The sequence below is a fragment of the Procambarus clarkii genome, chromosome 43 (assembly GCF_040958095.1).
Source record: "Procambarus clarkii isolate CNS0578487 chromosome 43, FALCON_Pclarkii_2.0, whole genome shotgun sequence".
Lineage (NCBI taxonomy): Eukaryota > Metazoa > Arthropoda > Malacostraca > Decapoda > Cambaridae > Procambarus > Procambarus clarkii.
Genome location: NC_091192.1, coordinates 20,727,082 through 20,741,610, shown reverse-complemented (window position 1 = coordinate 20,741,610; position 14,529 = coordinate 20,727,082). Strand labels below are relative to the sequence as shown.

The following is a 14,529-nucleotide window of genomic DNA, read 5'->3' as shown; positions in this document are numbered from 1 at the left end:
GTGTGTAAGAGGGAGAGTGTGCCCAGCGTCCAGGTCATCACTCTCTAATGACACGGCATCTGCTGCCTCCCTCACCATTATTTGGCTGCTGGTGATTGTGTTGTGACGGTGGTCATTGTATTATGGTGGTGGCTGTAAAAGGGTCATCATATAGTGACCTACAGGGTAACCATCCGCCTCCACAAGCTCTCCAACTATTATCTCTACAAGGAGACGAGAGAGATACCAAATAATATACACATGGAAAATACTGGAAGGACAGGTCCCAAATCTACACAGTAAAATAACAACGTACTGGAGTGAACGATATGAAAGAAAATGCAGAATAGAACCAGTGAAGAGCAGAGGTGCCATGGGCACAATCAGAGAACACTGTATGAACATCAGAGGTCCGCGGTTGTTCAACACCCTCCCAGCAAGCATAAGAAATATTGCCGGAACAACCGTGGACATCTTCAAGAGGAAACTAGATTGTTTTCTTCAAGGAGTGCCGGACCAACCGGGCTGTGGTGGGTATGTGGGCCTGCAGGCCGCTCCAAGCAACAGCCTGGTGGACCAAACTCTCACAAGAATTCGCAGAACGTCATCCAGGTACAAGCGAGGCACAGTATGGAGAGGGAGTGTAGTGACCTATGCTGTGAAGGGTGATGGTCCGAGACTGTGGCGCCTGCCTCGCTAACTGCTGTGGTAATGGTGGACATTCTTCCCACGAGGGGGAGGGGGGGGGGTGGTGGTGGTGGTGGTGGTGGTGGTGGTGGTGGTGGTGGTGGTGGTGGTGGTGGTGACGGTTGTGGTTGTGGTGGTTGCGTCAGTAGTCATGCTGATATCATAATATATACACTATAGTGTTATATCTAATTAACGAGTCAAGAGCTGAATTGTCCCTATGTGTTACCTGCTTGTTGACCAGACCACACTTGTCTCAACACGCAGGCTGCTCCACCTTCACCTGCTGGCCTCCTCACACACACACACACACCTACATATCACCTCCCTCACCTTCACCTACATACCTCACCTCCTCCTCACCAAGTATCACAACACCACCGTGTACAGGAAGTATTGGCTAACAAGACCTAAGTTCACTCTAACAGCCAGACTTATGCTGTCGAAACTTGGTGGTAAGATAAGCTTAACCATAAATTAACTTGATTAAGAAAACTCCAACTTAGCGAGTCCCCTCACGGAGGCGACGAGGCCACGAGACGCAGCCATTAACACCGAGATATGAAGCAAGATGTCCACCCCCACCCCCTTGACAAGCTAAGGTGTGGGGGGGACAGGATAAAGCAATAAGACACTATGATCACACACTACGGTTTGGGGATTGGGCTACGAGGATTGAGCTACGAGGAAAGGCTAAAGGAGCTGAACCTCACATCCCTGGAAAACAAAAGAGTAAGGGGAGACATGATAACCACCTACAAAAATTCTCAGGGAATTGACAGGGTGGACAAAGACAAACTCTTCAGCACGGGTGGGACACGAACAAGGGGACAGGTGGAAACTTAGTACCCAGATGAGCCACAGGGACGTTAGAAAGAATTTTTTCAGTGTCAGAGTAGTTAATAAATGGAATGCATTAGGCAGTGATGTGGTGGAGGCTGACTCCATACACAGTTTCAAGTGTAGATATGATAGAACCCAATAGGCTCAGGAATCTGTACACACCTGTTGATTGACAGTTGAGAGGCGGGACCAAAGAGCCAGAGCTCAACCCCCGCAAGCACAATTCGGTGAGTACAATTAGGTGAGTACTACTTGGTAGGGGGACATGACAGCTGGAGTGTGTGTGGGGGGGGGGCATAAGACGGAGTGAAAGAGAGGAGATATCTCAACCACCAGCACCAATCGGGGATCGAACGCCGTCCTGCAAAAAAAGGAGGGAGTTCGCTAAACATCTCCTCCGACAAATGACACCTGTTTCAACTACCTCATCAGGACCTTGAAGACAATCCCGTAAATATTACCAATCAGGTGAACGGCGGGTTTCCTTTGGTCGAGGCGACAACCAGTTAGTGAAGGTTAACCGCCCTATAAGCAAAGACTTCAGCTGCAAGTAAGTCTTAACTCACTACAATATTCCTCCCCCACACGCTAAGTCTTCCCAAGCGTTAAGTCTGGGAAGATATGGAGGCACGACAATGGTATCGGTCAGTATAAAAAAATACAACAAAAATAGAGGAATTTATATAGCAAATGATTTAGCCTTACATTTACAATATATTGAAAACAGTGAGAATGTCGGCGTTTAAAGGCCCGAGTTCAAACAGTCGTGTGTGTGTGTGTGTGTGTGTGTGTGTGTGTGTGTGTGTGTGTGTGTGTGTGTGTGTGTGTGTGTGTGTGTGTGTGTGTGTGTCACTGGGCACTAGGAGCCTCGAACACCCGACCTGCAGCATGGGAGCCGAGCACACTACCGACTGGGGTTCGAACCAGTCACAACAGAGACAGATTTCACAGGCGGGCAAAACCCGCTGCCCAACCCAGACCGTTAAGCCTTCTCTGGGCTGGCCATTTGAGCACAAAACAATTAGGTGATCCCACCTAATTTTTATCACCTAATTAGGTGATCCAATTTGGACCTCCTAATTCCTATAATTGTAACGATGTTTCGCTCTGTTCTGAACCCTTATCATGTCCTGAGTTCCCGGATCAGAGATTAGAGCTTGCTGTCATCTCTCTGTCTCTGTCTCTCTCTGTCTCTGTCTCTCTCTGTCTCTCTCTCTCTCTCTCTCTGTCACACACACACACACACACACACACACACACACACACACAAGCTTTCACGGTAAAAACACATAATTGATGTGACACAGTGAAGGTCACTCCAATGATTGTTTACCACAGGATACACACACACTGATAGATAACTGCACTTGGTCTACACTCTACATGGTCAATACTGGGCAGTTAACTGTCTATCAAGAGCCGTCCCGATAGACAAACTGCAAGTACTTAAGTCTACACTCTACATATATTAAAACAGCTACATATATATATATATTTACTAATACACACACTTCAATATTTCCATACACACATTAGTAAGTAATCACCTTATTCATTAATACAACGTTACGGATGATATACTGAACGTTATTTGTAGTACTATTATCATTCTAGTACTTTTGGAGGGGGGGGGAGGCTGAAGAATCCTTTAAAATGTTCACTTATGTGTTCTTCAAGTCCTGTTCTTCCTCTCAACTCTCATCTTTATTTACTTTCTGCCAAAGTAAATAAACTTTGGCTTTCTGGGAAAAATTTCATCCCCAGAAATTTCCAACAAAATTCATCCACACTGATTTTTTTTTTAAGTTTTCTCGCGGTGTTAAAATAAATTTAAGATGTATTCTGCGGCTGGACAAATGCTTGGCAATGTTACCAGTTAGTTTGTAAAGTATTTACAGAAGAGCTGACCAATTACCTGTGATTGGTCAATAGTGATTGGTGATTGTATTGGGCAATAGGAGCTGCCTCGTATTGGTCAATAGGAGCTGCCTCGTATTGGTCAATAGGAGCTGCCTCGTATTGGGCAATAGGAGCTGCCTCGTATTGGGCAATAGGAGCTGCCTCATATTGGTCAACAGGAGCTGCCTCGTATTGGTCAACAGGAGCTGCCTCGTATTGGTCAACAGGAGCTGCCTCGTATTGGTCAACAGGAGCTGCCTCGTATTGGTCAATAGGAGCTGCCTCGTATTGGGCAATAGGAGCTGCCTCGTATTGGGCAATAAGCCTTTGGCACTTTCATTAATTCATATGTACTTATTGATGACTGATGAGGTAAACTGTAATGACCAAGGGGACAGTTAAGTGTGTTTTGTACAGCCTACCATCTCCTCACCCCCCCCCCCCAAGGCGGGTACAGGAGGAGACGATTTCTGACTTCTTAGTAAGCTACGGTCTATTCATGCCCGTGCCACCTCTTGGGTGGCTTAATCTTTATCAGTCTACCATCTTAGTAGGCCTAGGCCCCTCCTCAGAGCTATTCTTAAATCTTATTCTTACTAGTCTGCCCAGGAACACAACCCACCATGTTCTTTACAACAAAGTCCCCTATTACTGCTGGGTGAACAGGGGCAAACAGTTTCCGGATCAGTGCTCAGTCAATTCCTCTGTACCAAGGGGCTCGAACCCATAATATAATCATTGGCGAGGCGAGCATGCTACCTCTGTGCACCCCGGGAACTCTCCTTTCCATAGGATAGGAGATAGACTAAGAGTATTTCATCCAATTTAAGGTTAAGCTTTCCATGAATGTATTTACAGGCACCAATGCCCTCGCTCGAGACAATATTGTTTAACAACCAATCAGACCATGTCTTACCACTCTCTCACACACTTCTCATTTACATTAGTAACCTCATACGGTCGCCACTATTTTGATCTGTACTGACTGAAAAGTCTCTCGAGTTACCCTGGAGTGTATTCTTTGTTTCTCTTATAATCTTCGTTCTTAATTATGCTTATTCTTACGTCTTATTTTTATTCTCATCTTTACGAAGAAAATGAAAAGTATTGTTAGCTGAATAAACACACATTAAGTGCTGAATGGGTGCTTATTCAGCTAACCAAAGGCATGCAATCAAGAAAGTGATGTTATCTCCAAAGTGATGTTATCTCCCAAGTTGTTTTATCGTCCAAATGATGTTATTGCGAAAGAAACAAATTTCTAGTCGTATGTTACCGTGATGTGGTTCGAAGGATCAATAACCCTGTGACCTGGTCTCGGAACTGACCTTTTGGTCTCATGGTCTGGTTCACCAGGCTGTCATGTGGCACTGATCGTAGTCTGACGTATAAATCACAGCCTAGTTGATTAGGTACCTACTATGGAGATGTTCACTAAGTTCCTCACGGGCTCACCATAGCCCGTGCTACTTGTTCCAAGTAGCGAATCTTAAACAATAACAACTAAGTTCCTTCTTATTAAGTAATTTAGGAATTCTGTTTCTGAGTGAATCTGAATCTGTATGTCTGTGTGAATCAGAGTCTCTTATCGCTCCATTGACTTAGCAAAGCGTTTGTCATTTTGACGCCTGTCAAAGAGAAGAGCAAGTCACCAAAGAAGTAAATTTATTTCCTTTTTTTGTTTATTGACATAAAATTTGTACATTTTTTATAAACATATTTATTAACACACTTGAGAGCCTTGGTGGATCACCTTCACACTAGAGCAGCATAAAAGGTCAATTAATCCAGTTTATTATATGGATTGAGCAATTGAAGTTTTGTTCAGTCTATAAGCTTGGGAAGAGGTATTTCCAAGCACATATTAAGATGTTGGTGGATCTTCATCTTGTTATTTATAGCAGCAATACATTTGTTTGTGCTGATGGATATATAGATGGCTATATATCCGGCGCCACAAAAACTTGTAACGGTTCGAACTCTGTTTTTGGTAACGTTGACAAGGGGGGTCACCGAAATGCGTCTGTTAGCGTCAGGCCTCTAATAAAATTGCAAAATGAACTTTGGAGAGTTAATTTTTCAACTTCCTTCTCAAGTCAAGAAAAAAAACATAAGAGAAATAGAGAAGATTCATGCTTGAATCATTGAGCTCACCCTTTCTGTCAGCAGAACTCTTGTCTCTAATGACAGAAAAAAAGTAATGATTTGAACGAATTTGGGTGTTTATGAAGACCCAGCTCGAGGCCCGCTCTAATTTCAACCATATTCCTGATCTGTGACTATATTTGCCCTTTTGAAACAATAATTCCTGGCAGTGTTATTTCTTCCTGCAGCAAGAGAGCGACTCACGGGCTCACCATAGTCTGTGCTACTTGGAACTTTTTGTTCCAGGTAGCGAATGTTAAACAACAACAACAACTCTGCGTCGGGGGTGGAACAAATACACTATTTTCTCAGTCGAGTAATTGATTGATTGATGAAGAGTAAGCCACCACAAGAGATGGCACGGGCATGAATAACCCGCAGGTGGCGGTAGATGTATGGAGTGAATGAGATCTTTGGTCGTGTAACATCTTGAATGACTTGAGAATGACACAATCGACTTGAGAATGGTCCAGGACGGACCGAAACGTCGTCGTCCCTTCACCTTCTAGTGTGTGGTCTGGTCAACATACTTTAGCCACGTTATTGTGACTCATCGCCAACATCTTGAAGTGTCTCTGGACCCACCGCCGAATTTCTCAGTCACTTGAGGGCGGCAAAGTACAACTTTGTACCTGACTCTCTCAATCATCAACTTGAGTAACGCTCTCAGTCACCTAGAGTGACGCTGAGGAGACTTTGGTGCGCTCATCATAGTCGATATCTCCGAAGGACAATTAACTGGTTTATAATTAGTAAGATAGCACTGTCCCTCTCTCTCTGTACTCAAGGTGATACGGCATAATTGTGTACACCAACTGTTGTGTAATTATGTGCATGTGCACTGACTGTACCTGTACTCTCTCTCTCTCTCTCTCTCTCTCTCTCTCTCTCTCTCTCTCTCTCTCTCTCTATATATATATATATATATATAAATATATATTTATATTATATATATATATATATATATATATATATATATATATATATATATATATATAATGTAACAGAGAGAATCTCAGGATAGTTAAATATAATACAAATATATGTTACCGTCCTATATTTCACTTTTCACCCAGCAGTAACTGAACTAAACTAGAGGGTAAACCACAGGGTAAACCAGAGGGTAAAACTAGAAGGGGTAAACCAGAGGGTAAACTAGAAGGGGTAAACTGGAAGGGGTAAACCAGAGGGTAAACTAGCGGGTAAACTAGAAGGGGTAAACTAGAGGGTAAACTAGAAGGGGTAAACCAGATGGTAAACTAGAAGGGGTAAACCAGAGGGTAAACTAGAAGGGGTAAACCAAAGGGTAAACTAGAATAGGTAAACTAGAGGGTAAACTAGAGGGTAAACCAGAGGGTAAACTAGAGAGCAAACTAGAGGGTAAACTAAAGTATAAACCAGATGGTAAACTATATGGTAAACCAGAGGGTAAACTAGATGATAAACCAGAGGGTAAACTAGATGGTAAACCAGAGGGTAAACTAGAGGGTAAACTAGATGGTAAACTAGAGGGTAAACCATATGGTAAACTAGAGGGTAAACCATATGGTAAACTATATGGTAAACTAGAGGGTAAACCATATGGTAAACTATATGGTAAACTAGAGGGTAAACCAGAGGGTAAACTAGATGGTAAACTAGAGGGTAAACCATATGGTAAACTAGAGGGTAAACTAGATGGGGTAAACTTAAAATTAAAACTTACATGTTGATCCATGGTGACGAGGCTGGCGGGGTGCCGGTAGGGTGCTACTGACCACAGGCGGCGGCTCAGATTTCAGTGTATGTGAGAGTTGATTATTTCTCACAGGCAGTAGCTCATATCCCAGTGTGTGAGTGACACCTGAGCACCTCTCAGCGTGGGTACGGAGTGGCTGCTCCACTCACTAGCTGAATTATGAGACGGCACTAAATATCATTGCACTGCATTAGTTGAGGTCAACAAGCACACACTCTCGGTTATTTAGTAGTCTCTTGCAACGGAGGGATGGTTTAAATCGGACCCGCCTTTGTTTGGGGGGCCAATAAGCCTGTAGGGGTGTGGGGGCCCTAATTCTTATGTTCTTAAATTTAACCAGGAGTTTTACTTTTCAATTCGCTCCTGTGAAAAGTTTGGACATATATTAGTTTCTCGCTAGATTTCCAGACTCCTGTATACTGTAGTTTGTATAGTATACTGTATAGTATACTGTATAGTATAGTGTAGTATACTGTAGTTTGTTCTGGTACAAAAAGATTTGATCATTTAACGCATATTCACACACACGGGAAAAATATATTAACATATAAGCACAAAGATCACACACCACACACCAAAAGAAACACACCAACAACCAGACTGTTGTTGGTGCACACACACACGGTCACACTGCACCACTCTGGTGCACACTATGTAACACTGCTGCTGGTTAAGAATATATACACACTACATCACACTTTCCCAAGAACACTATCACCAAAATCAAAAAGATCTCTTTAAACATCCATTTTCATTTGCTCGAAGATCTAGAGCACAGTACAACACCTAGGAATAGAGTCTTGTGCAACCGGCAGAGTGAAGGGGACTCTGAACACCGCAGACACGAGTGAAATACTGAGTGCACAGTATCGCTCTGTAGTCAGGGCACCTCTGAACACACCTTTGGGGGGAGATTGGCAACTCAAGTGAATCTTTCGTCAGAGAACCATTAACCTTGACTCATGAATCAGTCGGTGAGTTGCGGTTGAGTACTGGGGGGCTACCTATGTTGATGAGTTACGAGCACTGAGACGTCATACGCAGGGGAGTTACGAGCACTGAGACGTCTTACGCAGATGAGTTACGAGCACTGAGACACCATACATAGGTGAGTTACGAGCACTGAGACGTCTTACGCAGATGAGTTACGAGCACTGAGACGTCTTACGCAGATGAGTTACGAGCACTGAGACGTCTTACGCAGATGAGTTACGAGCACTGAGACGTCTTACGCAGATGAGTTACGAGCACTGAGACGTCTTACGCAGATGAGTTACGAACACTGAGACACCATACACAGGTGAGTTACGACCACTGAGACACCATACACAGGTGAGTTACGACCACTGAGACATCATACACAGGTGAGTTACGAGCACTGAGACGTCTTACGCAGATGAGTTACGAGCACTGAGACGTCTTACGCAGATGAGTTACGAGCACTGAGACGTCTTACGCAGATGAGTTACGAACACTGAGACGTCTTACGCAGATGAGTTACGAGCACTGAGACGTCTTACGCAGGTGAGTTACGAGCACCGAGACGTCTTACGCAGGTGAGTTACGAGCACTGGGACGTCTTACGCAGGTGAGTTACGAGCACTGGGACGTCTTACGCAGGTGAGTTACGAGCACCGAGACGTCTTACGCAGGTGAGTTACGAGCACTGGGACGTCTTACGCAGGTGAGTTACAATGCCCGGATCAGCGTAACGGGACTAGAGGACCCGGAGCGCGCGCCAGCCAGAGTGGGACCTCCCGCAGGCGGCTGGTCACTCGGAGCCAGCAGCGAGCTAAGCCCTTGAGCTCGCGTTGGGTAAGAATCAAGTTGCTTTCACTCTGAGGGCGGTGGACGAGGCGGTACCGCCAGCAGGAGCTGCACTCACACTGAGTGGCCTTGCTGAGTGAGGCGTGGGGGAGGGGTGTGTTGTGATGGTTCCATCTCTCTCTCTCTCTCTCTCTCTCTCTCTCTCTCTCTCTCTCTCTCTCTCTCTCTCTCTCTCTCTCTCTCTCTCTCTCTCTCTCTCTCTCTCTCTCTCTCTCTCCCTCTCTCTCCCTCTCTCTCTCCCTCTCTCTCCCTCTCTCTCTCTCTCTCTCTCTCTCTCTCCCTCTCTCTCTCTCTCTCTCTCTCTCTCTCTCTCTCTCTCTCTCTCTCTCTCTCTCTCTCTCTCTCTCTCTCTCTCTCTCTCTCTCTCTCTCTCTCTCTCACTCTGTTTCCTTCGACACCATCACCTCACAATATCCAGACCTAACACCATCACCACACAATATCCAGACCTAACACCAACCTAGCCAGGACCTGAACCACTAAAGCCTGGATAAAGCAGGCGTACACTAGTAGTTTAAATCCAACTCACAATATTTACCACAGAGAACCATCTACCTTCCACTTGGGAAGGTAAAATATATTGAAAAAAGCATCATGGGAGAACTGGAGATGACGCCAGGAGACAGACACACACCTCACCTCTCCTCCCCTCACGAGGCGATGATCTTGTCAACGGGTGAGACCAAATATGCCAAGGTCGGGACGGAGACGATTTGTCATTGCTTGTGTGAACGGCAGCGTCGCCAGAGAGCAGCGCCTTGAGATGCTGCATCTCAGTAAGGCTTACTCTCGCTCTTACTACTACTGCCTATCTGTGTCCAGTGGCTCTCTCTGTCTCTCTGTCTGTCTGTCTCTCTCTCTCTCTGTCTCTGTCTCTCTCTCTCTCTCCCTCTCTCTCTCTGTCTCTCTCTCTGTCTGTCTCTGTCTCTCTCTCTCTCTCCCTCTCTCTCTCTGTCTCTCTCTCTGTCTGTCTCTGTCTCTCTCTCTCTCTCTGTCTGTCTCTGTCTCTCTCTCTGTCTGTCTCTGTCTCTCTCTCTCTCTCTCTCTCTGTGTGGAATACAATATATACATATATAACAGCCCCCCTTTTATGAACACCTTTTATACAAGATATCACCCAGCGGCATCTCTCGGGAAGTAGGATAAGATATCAAACACAAGAGACGTGCACGTCAAGACCCACCACAGCCTGAACGACCAGAAGAACGGCTGCTAACGTGTCCCCCTGGCAGTGAATGAAACAACCAGGTGAAGGGGGGAGGGGGAGTTGGGGGACAGGGGGGGGGGAAGTTGTCGCCAGTATTAATGGCATCAACAACACCTGTGTAGGGGGGGGGGAGATGAAATCATAACATAACTAGGTGAAGGTTTTGTGTGTTTACAACAGAGGTCAAAGTGTCAGGTGAACAATGGTTTCAGAGCTGGGAGCCCTCAAGCTGGCGTTCAACTGCAGTAAGCACCGCAAGGTGCTTACTGCATACGAACGGCGTTCAGAACCTTGTGTAAAGAATCATTCAGAACTTTGTATACCACATATGTCAGACCAATCCTGGAGTATGCAGCCCCAGCATGGAGTCCATATCTAGTCAAGGATAAGACTAAACTGGAAAAGGTTCAAAGGTTTGCCACCAGACTAGTACCCGAGCTGAGAGGTATGAGCTACGAGGAGAGCCCAGAATTACGGGAATTAAACCTCACTTCGCTGGAAGACAGAAGAGTTAGGGGGGACATGATCACCACATACAAGATTCTCAAGGGAATTGATAGGGTAGATAAAGACAGGCTATTTAACACAAGGGGAACACGCACTAGGGGACACAGGTGGAAACTGAGTGCCCAAATGAGCCACAGAGATACTAGAAAGAACTTTTTTAGTGTCAGAGTAGTTAACAAATGGAATGCATTAGGAAGTGATGTGGTGGAGGCTGACTCCATACACAGTTTCAAGTGTAGATATGACAGAGCCCAATAGGCTCAGGAATCTGTACACCTGTTGATTGACGGTTGAGAGGCGGGACCAAAGAGCCAGAGCTCAACCCCCGCAAACACAACTAGGTGAGTACTAGGTGAGTACACACACACACACACACACACACACACACACACACACACACACACACACACACACACACACAACCTTTGAAGGCCGTCCAAACACTTGTTCCTCTGCTTATATTACTATAATATGTGACGCTCGTTCATGATGGCTGTCTATACCACGTGATGGTATAGACAGCCTATATGCCAAGAGGCTGACATATAGGCAGAGAAGAGTTCCATATAGGAGACTGCATGCTGGCGATGAAGGGCGTGGCAGACGCTATAGCCGCTATAGCTATATAATACACCCCCGCAGGTTAAACTTGGGCCTCCCATACACCACATTACAAACATCAATGGCAAAGGTATTCCTTGCAATGCGCTTATTAACTACCTCGCTATGCAACAACATCAGGCTACAAGAGGGCCAGCCACCAGCACAACGGGGAAGCCCATTATGTTTACAAATGGTCAATTCAGAGGTCAAAAATTGGCCATTAGAGTTGCAGGGTCTAACAAGGGCAGAGGGCACTCGAACCACCGTGAACCGGAGCACACAAGACTAACAATCCATCCCTCAAGACTAACAATCCATCTCTCAAGACTAACAATCCATCCCTCAAGACTAACAATCCATCCCACAAGACTGACAATCCATCCCACAAGAGGACAGTGAAACAGTACAAATGCGACAGCGAAACGTTCAAGGTAACGAGGTACGAAACCTCTACATCTTTCTTCACTCACGGTGACTTTGCCCATAGTTACTGAACACTTTGTGAAGCTCCCAAACCATTGAATAACTGCCAGCAGAGACTGCCAAATGCTGGAGGAAAGATGTAGAGGTTTCGCAAGTGGTTGGACAAAGTGCTTCTTGAATCGTGGCCGTGATGGCTAGAGGCGCAGAGGTTGAGAGGTCAGGGGAAGAGGTGCTGGGAGCGTGAGCCCCCGGAGGTCACAAGCAACAGCTTATGCCTCTGACCTCTCACCAAGCATACACGCAAGACACCATTGTATGTATGACAGTATACATGCTCGAGCTGTATACCGGTCTTGTATACAGCTTAGGCAACCGAGAGGTGAAGTATGTTGTTTTTTTTCAGCCAAAAGAGGATTTGTGACGTGTGTGTGTGTCTGTGTGTGTGTGTGTGTGTGTGTGTGTGCGTGCGTGTGTGTATTGTTGGGGGATGGAGTGTTTGGCTTTCCAGACATGTAAGGGCCTCCCCCCCTCCCCCCAGGAGCCGCGGACCAGCACGGACCACATTAAAAACTGCCACAACGCCTCTTTTTAAAAAACCAGTTGCTCGAATTGAATCATTTTTGTCAAACGCCGCGTAAACATTATTCCATCTGCAACACTTACGGGTCAAAGTGGATTGCCTTGCAACCCTGCAAGGCCAACCCTCTTGCCTTGCAATCCCTACACAGGTTAAGCTGGATCGAAATTAGAGGGGCAATGAGCATCTTGCACAGCTTATAGTCACCTGGTGCCACCTGCCAGGTCATGCAACCTGTCAAACTGCGCCACCGGCCAGCTCAACCTGTCAAACTGCGCCACCGGCCAGCTCAACCTGTCAAACTGCGCCACCGGCCAGCTCAACCTGTCAAACTGCGCCACCGGCCAGCTCAACCTGTCAAACTGCGCCACCGGCCAGCTCAACCTGTCAAACTGCGCCACCGGCCAGCTCAACCTGTCAAACTGCGCCACCGGTCAGCTCAACCTGTCAAACTGCGCCACCTGCCAGCTCAACCGGTCAAATTAGGTGTGCGGCGTGGCGGCAGCAGAAGCTGGAGGCGATCCACAGTGAGTGACCGAGTTACCTCTGCCTGAGGCCACCGTCTCAAGGGCGCCACCACTAACACACACACACACACAAGTTATTTAGGTTACACTTCCAACACATTATTCGTATCTTCCCCCCCTTGCACTCTGTGCTGCCAAACAAGGGCGGAAATATGTATATGTGTTTACGGGGAGAGAGAGAGAGAGAGAGAGAGAGAGAGAGAGAGAGAGAGAGAGAGAGAGAGAGAGAGAGAGAGAGAGAGAGAGAGAGAGAGAGAGAGAGAGAGAGAGAGAGAAAGAGAGAGAGAGAAAGAGAGAGAGAAAGAGAGAGAGAGAGACAGAGAGAGAGACAGAGAGAGAGACAGACAGAGAGACAGAGAGAGGTTCGGAGTGAACATGTTCGTATTGAGGAAGATGCAACGTGAAAGTGTTCAAAATTTGCAAAACCTGCATAGTGAACGTGTGCAGACACAGATCATGTTGTACCATATACACGGGCTCATAGGCCTTGTTGCACCACATACACGGTTCAGAGGCCGTGTTGCACCACATACCTGGTCCAGAAACCATGTTGCATAACGGTACCCACCAGTGGTACAGTCACAGGGGTACACTAACATAACGGTACACACCAGTGGTACAGTCACAGGGTACACTAACATAACGGTACACACCAGTGGTACAGTCACAGGGGTACACTAACATAACGGTACACACCAGTGGTACAGTCACAGGGGTACACTAACATAACGGTACACACCAGTGGTACAGTCACAGGGTACACTAACATAACGGTACCCACCAGTGGTACAGTCACAGGGTACACTAACATAACGGTACCCACCAGTGGTACAGTCACAGGGTACACTAACATAACGGTACACACCAGTGGTACAGTCACAGGGGTACACTAACATAATGGTACACACCAGTGGTACAGTCACAGGGGTACACTAACATAACGGTACACACCAGTGGTACAGTCACAGGGTACACTAACATAACGGTACACACCAGTGGTACAGTCACAGGGTACACTAACATAACGGTACACACCAGTGGTACAGTCACAGGGTACACTAACATAACGGTACCCACCAGTGGTACAGTCACAGGGTACACTAACATAACGGTACACACCAGTGGTACAGTCACAGGGGTACACTAACATAACGGTACCCACCAGTGGTACAGTCACAGGGTACACTAACATAACGGTACCCACCAGTGGTACAGTCACAGGGTACACTAACATAACGGTACACACCAGTGGTACAGTCACAGGGTACACTAACATAACGGTACCCACCAGTGGTACAGTCACAGGGTACACTAACATAACGGTACCCACCAGTGGTACAGTCACAGGGTACACTAACATAACGGTACACCTGATATAGGTATATGAGGTTCTTGTTACTAATCCAGAATATCAACTCCTCGTGTAGACCAGTTTTTCTCAATACTTTCCGTCAAGTGACATCAATGTCGACCCCACATACACTACCGCGACTTTACTTACTTACATACTTATTTACTCACTTACAGATTACTACGCAAGGTGAGATGGAAGTAGAGTGGTCCCCAC

At 46.2% G+C, this 14,529-nt stretch overlaps 1 protein-coding gene across 2 annotated transcripts in view; it reads right to left on the bottom strand.

Moving 5' to 3' along the window:
* Positions 1–14,529, bottom strand: part of LOC123755800 (solute carrier organic anion transporter family member 74D) — a 176,865-nt gene that overhangs the window by 110,352 nt on the left and 51,984 nt on the right. Inside the window, exon 3 of one of the 2 annotated variants that reach the window (XM_069300083.1) lies at positions 7,259–7,443. The exons of the other annotated variant lie outside the window; for it this stretch is intronic. The gene's annotated coding sequence lies outside the window, so the exon portion shown is untranslated. The remainder of the gene's footprint in view (positions 1–7,258; positions 7,444–14,529) is intronic. 2 annotated transcript variants of the gene reach the window in all.